The sequence below is a fragment of the Heptranchias perlo genome, chromosome X (genome assembly GCF_035084215.1).
Source record: "Heptranchias perlo isolate sHepPer1 chromosome X, sHepPer1.hap1, whole genome shotgun sequence".
NCBI classification, from domain to species: Eukaryota; Metazoa; Chordata; class Chondrichthyes; order Hexanchiformes; family Hexanchidae; genus Heptranchias; species Heptranchias perlo.
This window is the reverse complement of record NC_090370.1, coordinates 23,379,109-23,388,111: the sequence shown is the minus strand read 5'-3', so window position 1 is coordinate 23,388,111 and position 9,003 is coordinate 23,379,109. Positions and strand designations below refer to the sequence as shown.

Sequence of the window (9,003 nt, the reverse complement as noted above, 5' to 3'; positions counted from 1 at the left end):
TCCGTGTACATTTTTAGTTTACCGATTTGTCTTTTGTTTCATTTCCCTTCACTCTGTTTTGCAGACTGAGTGTGAAAGCGATTCGCATTGGAGGCGAAACATTTTGATCAAAGATTTGAACATTGTTTATTCTGATTGTCGGTTTCTCGGAGACCCGGCGGGAGTTCAGTTGTCAGTTTCCGGATCAGTCGGAAACAGCAGAGCCAACTTGCTGCAAGAGAGAAAACAACAAATGAACAACATCAACAAAGTGAAAGGAAGAGAAAGATACAAGCAGAGTCTTAACCATCCCTGCCCAGCGTTTAAGATCATTTCGTGAAGTAGATTGTCATCGGCCGCGTGGCCTAATGGATAAGGCGTCTGACTTCGGTGTTCCGTTAAGTTGTTATCAGAAGATTGCAGGTTCGAGTCCTGCCGCGGTCGTTTTACTCGCTGGGTGAAAATTTGTCCGACGTGCGCCCCAACTGTTTTGCACCCGACCGTTTCGAACAGTCGGATGGAACAGAAATCCCTAAATTACTTTGCTTTGAGAAATTGACTCCACATTTTCAACATTGTCGGTCTGGGTGCACGGGCAGGACATAGTGTCAAAGTGACTTTATATCTACTGTTTGGATTCAGAAATGGTCGGCGAATCCATTGCGCTCTTTCGGTATGGGTCCGAATCCCATCCGTGTCGTTATTGTATTGAACTTTTGTTACGGCCCTCCATAAGTTTTGTGCAATCAAAATGGGCTTGAAAGCTATTAATACCAATCCGACACCGGTGTTTTAAGTCTGTATCCCTGGATTGTTTCTATTTTGTTGAAATGGAGAGGGACAACTTGTCTTATCAACCATGATGTGGAGATGCCGGTGATGGACTGGAGTGGACGAATGTCAGGAATCTCACAACACCGGATTATAGTCCAACAGTTTTATTTTCAAATAAAACTGTTGGACTATAACGTGGTGTTGTACGATTCCTTGCATCTGTCTTATCAAGTAAGACTTTCTAAAATTTAAATGCTCTGAAGCAACATTGCCGTTTGTGTGAGAATAGATACACCAGGTTGACGAGCGCTGATACACATTTCCTAACGTAAAACACACACACATTAAACTATTGTGCAGAATTTGTAGGAGGTCACCCACAGGAGGAGGTCAGGGCCTGCTGTATCACAGACATTACTCACCAACATTTTGTGGGAAGAGATGAGAAATGTAATCGGATAAGACCAGATAGTCTGGAGAGAGTGTGGGAATACAACAGGATGAATAGAGCCAGATATAAGATGTACTGACAGGGGATAAGGAAGAGAAGATCATGACTGATACCCATGGTTTCCCATGCAGAGACCGATGAACAAATGATAGATGTTATTGCGCAGACGGATTGAGGGAGAAGGCTCAACAAAGTGGGTTGGCAAATGTATCAATACCATAACGTTTGGAAATAATTATAGTCAGGTGGTCGCCGTGGCTCAGTGGTTAAAACACTTTTCTTATTAAACCGAGTATCATAGATTCAAATCCCAGCGGTACCTTTCGCAAAGTATTCCTCAGTAACATCTGGGGACTTGTGTCAAAAATTCAGGCAGAGTTGTCCCACAGACTGGTCAAGTAATAGCCTGACATAAACATGCTCACAGAATCATAGCTTTCAGCCAATGTCCCCGACTTGTCCATCACCATCCTTGGGGAGCTCCTAACCAACCAGCGATGGCAGTACAGTCATGGAGAGCGAGAAGGGAGTGGCCCTGGGAGTCCTCGACATTGACTCTGGACCCCATCAGCCCAAATACGGGCGAGGGGGAGAGAAAGACGGAATGGGAAAGAGAGAGAGCGAACGGGGAGGGGAGAGTCTGGACTGCCTGTGTGGGAGGCTCGCGTTGGGAGAGGGAAAAGTGTGTGTTTGACGGAATGAGCGGGTGGGAGATTATGAACCGTCTGTGTCTGAGGTAACCGGCGTAACGGTGGGTGGGGCAGAGAGCGCAGTGGGTGAGAAACTAGTGCGAGTGTGTTGAATGGGGGAATCAAGCCGCCCACTTGGCTGGGGAGGGTAAGGCGGATCAACCTTCTGATGGGGTCTTCATATGCAGGAACCTCAATCTGCATATGGAACAATATTAATAAGACCCTTCCAGATTAACAGAGTTGTTTTTCAAAGAATTCCAGAAGGTCAGCTTGTTTTAACATCACTCGTCGATCCACGAGGCCCCTTCATCAAGGTTGTTTTCCAAGGTTGGCCAGTTTGTGTGACCGCGCTCGTCACGATCCCGGCCCACGCGCTGTCTTTGGGTTATTGTTCGGCTCCTTTGGGTCTTTGCGCCTCTTTGGTCACGTGGCTGCCTTGCCTCACACTGGGGGTGGGTGAGACGGGTCAGTCACCAATCAAAGTTTAAGAAAAAGACGTCAATATTTCCCTCCTGCCAATATTCTCCCCTGGGTCCCCACTCAGAGAGCCAGGGGACAGCTCCCTCAGACGGCTGGGCGAATGCACCGTCCAGCGCTGAGCCCCAGAGATTAGGAAAATCCCAGGCTCGAGCTCGGGCCTGCTGCTGAGGTTCGACTTCTTGCCTTTGACCTCGGCTGGACTTGGGCTCATTGGACTCGGGCTTGGTAGGGGGCGGGGGTTTGCGGGGACAACATGTGAGGAGGAGAGTGTGCCTGGCAGCTCTTTAAACTGAGGAGTGGGTGACGAGGAAATTGACTGGAATGGTGCCAGAGATGAGGGATTCCAGTTACGGGGAAAGACTGAAAAAGCTGGGGTTGTTCCCCCGAGAGCAGTGAAGGTTAATTACATGGAATCACTTTGAGAGTACAGAACAGGGACAGGCCATTCGGCCCATCAAGGCCATGCCGGTGTTTAAGCTCCACACGAGCCTCCTCCCTCCCTAATTCATCTCACCCTATTCTTCTATTCCTTTCTCCCTCATGTCTTTATCTGCTGTTCGCCCCAACCACTCCCTGTGGGAGTGAGTTCCACATTCTCACTACTCTCTGGGTGAAGAAGTTTCTCCTGAATTCCCTTCCTGTCTTAAATGTCTTTATATCTTCTTCGATCTCTCCTTCCAATGTCCTGCCCACCTTGCTGGTCTCTGTGATCAATAGAAACATCGAAAATAGAAGCAAGAGTAGGCCATTCGGCCCTTCGGGCCTGCTCCACCATTCAAAATGATCATGGCTGATCATCTAACTCAGTACCCTGTGCCCGCTTTTTCCCCATATCCCTTGATCCCTTACGCATTGAGAAATATATCCATCTCCTTCTTGAATACATCTAATGACTTGGCCTCAACTGCCTTCTGTGCAGGAGAAATCCACAGGTTCACCACCCTCTGAGTGGAGAAATTTCTCCTCGTCTCGGTTCTAAATGACATACCCCGTATCCTGAGACTGTGACCCCTGGTTCTGGACTCCCCAGCCATCGGGAACATCCTCCCTGCATCCAGTCTGTCTGGTCCTGTTAGAATTTTATATGTTTCGATGAGATCACCTCTTATTCTTCTAAACTTTAGTGAATATAGGCCGACTCGACCCAATCTCTCCTCATACGTCAGTCCTGCCATCCCAGGAATCAGTCTGGTGAACCTTCGTTGCACTCCCTCCGTGGCAAGGACATCCTTCCTCAGATAAGGAGACTAAAACTGCACACAATACTCCAGATGTGGTCTCACCAAGGCCCTGTATAACTGCAGTAAGACATCCCTGCTCCTGTACTCATATCCTTTTGCAATGAAGGCTGACATACCTTTCGCCTTCCGAACGGCTTGCTGCACCTGAATGCTCGCTTTCAGCGACTGGTGTACAAGGGCACCCAGGTCTCGTTGCACCTCCCCTATTCCCAATCCATCACCATTCAGGTAATAATCTGCTTTTCTGTATTTACAACCAAAGTGGATAACCTCACAAATACTGCGGCAAAGTAATTATTGAATATTCCCGCCATTTCCCTGTCATTACCTGTGAGTTTATCCTGTGTTTCCCTCAGTGGCCCGATCCCTATCCTGGTTTTTCTTCTGTAATTTATGTGTCTGTGGAATCATTAACTATTTTTATACTGCTTGATAATTTAATTTAATCTCGTCGTTCCTCTTTGCTTTCCGAATTATTTTTTGACGTCGTTCCCAATCTTCTCACATTCCCTTTTCCCATCCTCTCCTTTATTGTCTATGTACTCAGCGTAATCCTTTTTCTTTAGTTTTAATTTTATTCATTATTCGCGGGTGACTCACCTCCTGACTCCCCAAAGCCTATCCACCATCTACAAGGCACAAGTCAGGAGTGTGATGGAATACTCTCCACTTGCCTGGATGAGTGCAGCTCCAACAACACTCAAAAAGCTCGACACGGTGAAGGTTCCCATCTCTCGCTCTCTCTTCTCCCCTGAAGGTGCTGACGCTGGCTGGGTTCAGTTCTGCACTCACTGGTTCGCCGACTTCTCCTCCCCTGAAGGTGCTGGCTCTGACTGGGTTCAGTTCGACACTCACTGGTTCCCCTCTCTCTCCTCCCCTGAAAGTCCTGAATCTGACTGGGTTCAGTTCTGCACTCATTGTTTCGCTTCCCTCTCTCACCTCTCCCCCCTCCCCCACCAGGGAGGTCCAGGCTCTGACTGGGTTCAGTTCCACACTCAGTGGTTCCCCTCCCTCTCCTCTCCTGAAGAGGCTGACACTGGCCGGGTATATATGCTCTCCCCCTCATTTCGACATTACGTCCCTCCCGATTGCTGCCGGTAAGCTGTCCATCTGTGATATCTCCCACTTTTGGCGACGGACTCTCTCTGACCAGTCACCATGTCTCCGTCATTTAAAGACGGTCCCAAATCTGTCACTATTCTCCTTCATTTGCAGATTCTCCCAGACCCGTCACCATTTTTCCTTCAATTACAGACACTCACCGACCAGTAACTATTTCTCCTTCAGTTACAGACACTCCCTGACCCGTCACCATTTCTCCTTCATTTAAAGACTCTCCCTGACCCGTCAACATTTCTCCTTCATTTGAAGATTCACCCTGACCTGTCACTATTTCTCCATCATTTACAGACACTCCCTGACCCGTCACCATTTCACCTTCATTGAAAGACACTGCCTGACCCGTCAACATTTTTCCTTCATTTACAGACACTCCCAAACCAGTTCCCTCCTCTCTCCGCATCTCCCTCCAGATGTCCGTTCACTTGTGAACAAGGCCCTTGTCATCCACAACCTTATTGCGGGTGGCTGCATCTGGAAACATCGGGACAGGAGAAGGCCACTCCGCCCCACGAGACTGTTCCGTCATTCAATTAGACCATGGCTGATCTGTATCTTAACTCCATCAGCCTTGCTTGGTATCATAACCCTTAATACCCTGGACAAACAAAAATCTATCAATCTCAATTTTCAAATTTTCAATTGACCCCCAGCCTCAACAGCATTTTGGAGTGAGGAGAGTTCCAGATTTCCACGACCCTTTGTGTGAAGAATTGCTTCTGACATCACCCCTCAACGGCCCAGCTCTAATTTTAAGGTGATTCCACCTTGTTCCAGACTCTCCCAACACAGAAAATAGTTTCTCTGTATCTACCCTATCAAATCCTTTAATAATCTGAAACACCTCAATTCGATCACCCCTTAATCTTGTATATTCAAGTGAATACAAGCTTAGTCTATGCATCGATCCTCATAATTTACTGTAAATCACCCGTCCCACACTCTCCTTCCTTTTTCCTGTTGAGCTGTAAATCCCCCGTCCAATACTCTCCCTCCTTGCTCCTATTGATCTGTAAATCCCCTGGCCCACACACTCTCCCTCCTTGTTCCTATTAAACTGTAAATCCCCCGTCCCACACTCTCCCTCCTTGCTCCTATTAAACTGTAAATCCCCCGTCCCACACTCTCCCTCCTTGTTCCTATTAAGCTGTAAATCCCCCGTCCCACACTCTGCCTCCTTGTTCCTATTAAGCTGTAAATCCCCCGTCCCACATACTTTCCCTCCTTGACACGTCCTCGCTGTTTGAAATCCAAATTCATCGCAGCCTCTAATTTACTCCCTTTCTCTCCTGAAGGTGCAGCGTGATGGTGGGGTTCGGCCCCAGTCACTGTCTGCCCTCCAGTATTCGGCCAAGTGGTAATTCTGCACTTGTGAGCCGAAACAGCGACCTGCCGGTATTTCGACCATCGGTAGCCGCCGTCTCTGGCTGATTCTCTCCGGCAAAGCTGAGGCCAACGGTGGCAGATCTACAATAACCTGCATTCACACTGAGCGGAGTCTCAGCAACACCGAGTGCGGCTCAGGGCCCGAATCAGAGCAGGGGGACCCGGCGGACGGGCGCGCGGGGGACCCGGGCATGTATTAAACCGATCACCCAGCGCCTCACAAGTCCAACCCGCCGCTTCCCGATTTCTTCTCCCGTTTCCACCGAGTCCGACTCGAGACAAGAGACAGGGCAGAGGCGCTCCCAGAACGCGGGGCGGACCTGGGGAGCTTGCGCTGTCTGAGCTGGACGACAGCGCCTTGGAGAGATAGAGGGGTTTCTGGGGCGCGGGGGATTGTGGGGCCGGCGGCCGCCATTAGTCGCCGGGCGTCGTTCAGTGTTTTATTGCCCGCGTCGCGCACAGAACCGTTTCTCGAAATGCAGACTGAGGAGTTCAGAGCCGGTTAGCTGAACAGACACTGACCGTACAATGTCGAACAGCGTTTTTAAAACTATTTTTCTCGTGACCCAGTGAAAGAAAAACACTTCCCCCAGGGACCCAAAACAATAATATCTTCTGACTGGAGTTTTCATCAAATCCCAATGGAGGACAATCCATGCTCGCTCTTCACTTCACTTCACTTCACTTCAAGTAATAGCTAAAATTAGACATCGACGTTACTTGAAAAATATTTTAAATACAGTATTAATAAAGTAAAAAAAAGATCAGGTTGAGTTTCACTTTCTTAATGTGAAGGGTTGGACTGTCGCTTGTTCATGATCTCGTTCCAATCTGGATCACACGATGAAAGCTCCACACGCATATCAGGTGCGCTGTTGAGTCGGTTTCTTTCTCTTGTTTTTAACCTTGTCAAAGTCGAAAATCCAAGTTCGCTCATGTCGGTTGTTGTGAAGGGCAGCAAAAACAGAACACTAACCTTACTTAACAGAGAATATTCTTTGAAAATACTGATCCAAAATGATGACAAACTGAATGACTTGTGGCGTGTTTTCAGTGTGCGATCACAGGTGAGTCGCACCAGCTCGTTTTCTTGCTCAGGCATCAAGTTTAGCTTCATGATTGATTCAGGGTTTTCGAAAACAAAATTACCTTTTATTCAACACTTTGCCTTCAAATTTTCAAACCTCTCTGCAGGGAAGTAGCGACTAAAAATTTCAGACAGAGCATCGAGATGGAACTGTATGACACATTTCACTTCATTCCCTTTTTCTTCATTGATGCTGTTCTCCTCAGTGTGTTGTAACAATGTTGGGAACATGGAATAGCTCGGGCGATTACTTTTCACTCCGGCTTGCCACAGTTCTAATGATTTTTGAAAGTTTGTATCTGTTCACAATGTCGAAACAAATCATTGCCTCTTCCTTGTAACTTCAAATTCAGATCGTTTAAAATTGAGAACATGTCAGCCAGGTATGACAACTTCATTAACCAACTGTCATCGTAAAACAAATTTGTCATGTTAGACTGTTTATCTACGAGAAAAATGTGAATCCCTTTCCTGGGGTCGTACACCCTTGTAAGCACCCTGCCCCGTGACAGCCATCGTACTTCAGTGTGAAACAGTAAATGAATGAGCTCAGCTCCCATTTCTCAGCATCACGCTTCAAAAAAGTTTTTACTTCAGTGAGCTTCCTTCAATGAAATTAACAATTTTCATGACTTCCTTCATGATTGCCATAAGATCAGGGAGAATACACTTGGACGTCAAGGCTTCGTGGTGAATGAAACAGTGATTCCAAACATCATGATCAGCTGCCTCAGATATTCTTCTCATAATTCCACGATTTCTACCTGTCATATTTGCTGCTCCATCACTTGGAATTCCTTTGCAATTAGCCCAGTCCAATTTGTATTTTCCATCTACACAGTCATGCAGTGCTTCGAATATTTGTGCTCCTGTTGCATTTGTTGGTAAAGTTAGACAACACAGCCAAACTTCCATAAAGTCATCTTGCCCGACACATCTCACAGAAACTAACAGTGTTACACAATTTGAAATATCAGCACTCTCGTCAAGTTGGATCGCAAAATCCCCGGCTGACTGTAACCGAGTAATAATCTTGGCTTCTGAATCCTCAGCAATAGAACATATTCGCCGAGACATTGTGCTATCACTGAGAGGAACGCTTCTCAATTTTTCAGCAGGCTTCTCGTCGAAGATTTCCGCACCATATCCAGAGATGCTGAAATTCTTCCAGCATCTCTGAATAAGTTTTTCGGCAACTGTAAGGGCCATTTTCTCTTTTGCCACACTGTATGCGACCAAATATGACACCAGTTGTGCCTTATCATTCAGAGCAGTTGACCGATTAAGAACTGGTGCTGATAACTTTAATCCCCGTTGCTTCCTTTCAAAATATTCAAGCGGGTGATCAACGAGTTCCCCATGTTTTGTTTCAAAATGTCTTTTTAATTTTGACGGTTTTAAACTCTCGTTTACAAGCACCTCGCTACAAATAACACACTGGGGCTTTGGATCATGGTTTGCGTTTGCACAATTGATGAAACCACATTTCAAAAAAGCCTCACTCTCCTGCCTCGTCCACGATTTGTTTTTCTTCTCAGTGGACAGTTCAGGCCAGGACGACATGGCAGAAGTTTGTCCGTCATTTCTCGAACTTCCTGTTGCAGACGAAGCACTCACACATGTTGGTTTTATTGTCGGATGGAGATGGGTTTGAGAACTGTGTTTTTGAACTATTTTTCTTATTGTAAAATGATCAATTTTTGGGAATTAAGGTTTGGTGATTAAGCCGCCCCTGACTCCTTTCCCCGTGATACTGGGCCGAGACCAGCACCACTCACCGTGGCTTTGGTGGCG

General features: G+C 46.9%; 1 non-coding gene and 1 pseudogene across 1 annotated transcript; one reads left to right on the top strand and one right to left on the bottom strand.

Moving 5' to 3' along the window:
* The first annotated feature begins 333 nt into the window (after positions 1-333).
* trnar-ucg (transfer RNA arginine (anticodon UCG)) lies at positions 334-423 on the top strand. Its single transcript is given in 2 exon segments — positions 334-370; positions 388-423. It is a non-coding gene; the product is annotated as a tRNA-Arg (tRNA).
* A 6,483-nt stretch (positions 424-6,906) lies between these two features.
* Positions 6,907-8,772, bottom strand: LOC137306971 (protein FAM200A-like; annotated as a pseudogene).
* Between the last annotated feature and the right edge of the window lie 231 nt (positions 8,773-9,003).